The sequence below is a fragment of the Buceros rhinoceros genome, unplaced genomic scaffold (genome assembly GCF_000710305.1).
Source record: "Buceros rhinoceros silvestris isolate BGI_N320 unplaced genomic scaffold, ASM71030v1 scaffold23704, whole genome shotgun sequence".
NCBI classification, from domain to species: Eukaryota; Metazoa; Chordata; class Aves; order Bucerotiformes; family Bucerotidae; genus Buceros; species Buceros rhinoceros.
Window position 1 is genome coordinate 30,662 of NW_010406963.1, and position 1,763 is coordinate 32,424.

Genomic DNA, 1,763 nt, shown 5'->3' on the forward strand with positions numbered 1-1,763 from the left:
CCCAACCTCAAAAGGACTGGCTCAAACTTCGGAGAATTTTAAAATTAAACACATTCTTGCTCCTGCATCTTCAGGCTGCATTTTAGGTTATGCTGCCATTGTTCTCCAGCCAAGCAGTCATTTACTTCCTTTTTAAACTGAAACTGAGATTTACATAAAATCTCTTTATTCCAGAAACATGAAGTTTCTGGAAAATTACCAAAAAGAAGGGCTCTGGTTTCCACAGCCAAGCTGTCTCAAGAGAGAACCACTCCCACACAGGCTGCCCACCCCAGCCCAGGCAGCTGCCTGCACCTCTGGCGTGGTGGGAGAAGAGCTGGGAATGGTGGTAGCTGGGCAAGCCTGTGGGCAGATGCCATCAGGAAGGCAGGAGAAACTTCCTGGCCAAACAGGATATCACCCACACCTGCCACCTTCACACAGAACCTGTTACACTGCAGCATCTTCCTTCACTGCAAGTGTCAGAGCTGCCCTTTCCACACCACATTTCGGCACAAGCAAGTCCCTCCAGCGCATCCAGCACGTCACAGCAGGGAGGGAGGCAAGGAAAGGCAGGAGCACTCACCTTGGCATTCAGTTAACAATAGAGAAAAGGCTCAGCTGGTTCAGCTTGTGCTCACTGGAGACCAGCACAAACCTGGCTGTGAATGTACGTGCCCGCCCAGGTCCCCTCCAAAGCAGAGGAGGGTTTCTCTGCCACAGAAGCTTGTCCCCACTCCCATCCCCCATGCCATGCAGCAGTGCATTTCCAGCTCAGACAAAGCTGTGATTTCACACACTGCACACAAACATCAGCAGGGTGGGAAGAGTTCCGCACTGGATGAGCCCAAGGACAATCCTCCTGCCTGGTGTGGCTTCTGACCCCTTAACTCAGCTTCCCAAAGCCCTTTTCCTCCACCACAGGGCTGGTTTACAAAAAAAAGGACCTGGAGGTTTTTTTGCTTGTGTTTGGTTCTTTTAGAACCATACATTTCAATGTTAATAGTGAAACTAAAAATAAACAGAAATATTTTCACTGTGGAAAATAAATATTAACCATGGACTCAAGTCACGAGTCAAGTCAAGTACATGGAGTATTTGGGAAGTTATGAAGCAATGTCAGAGCAGGAAAAAAAGTGAAGGCACCAGAGCAGGGTGGCCCTTGCCACACGTCCAACACACTGCCCTCAGCACCTGGTGCTGAACTTCAGCACTCGCACAAGCAGACCTGGCAGACCGATGCCTTCAAGTCCTGAATGCATCTTCCTTCTGGGGGTGTCTAAAAAAGATCCAGGTGCATTTACCAGTCACCCTGGTTTCTGCCACTCCCCAGCCGAGCCTGCCCTCAGTTACACCAGTTGACACTCAACAGTCAGCACCCCAATGCTAGAAACAATAAAATAGAAAGAGAAAAAGGCTCATCTTTTTCTGTTCCAGGTTTTGTCAGTGCTGCCTTGCTACGTAGCACCGTGTCCCTGAAGATCAACCACATTATGGCTGGCCCACAATGACATTGCTCAGCCCTGGGGGCCACATAGCTGCTGGCAGCTCTGCACCATCCTGCTGTCCTGGCAGCCACAGCTCCGCTCCCGGCCCCTTCCCACTGCCAAGGGCTGTTTGTGCACTTGAAACAAGCCAGGTTTGTCACTAGAAACTGCGGTTACACCAGGACAGCACAATCCCATGACCCGCAGAGCCCCATGCCCACACCAGCACTGCTGTAGTCCCAGTTATGGCCCTGTCATCCCCCCCATTTCCCAGTGACTGTGTGCAGCAGAGGCCAC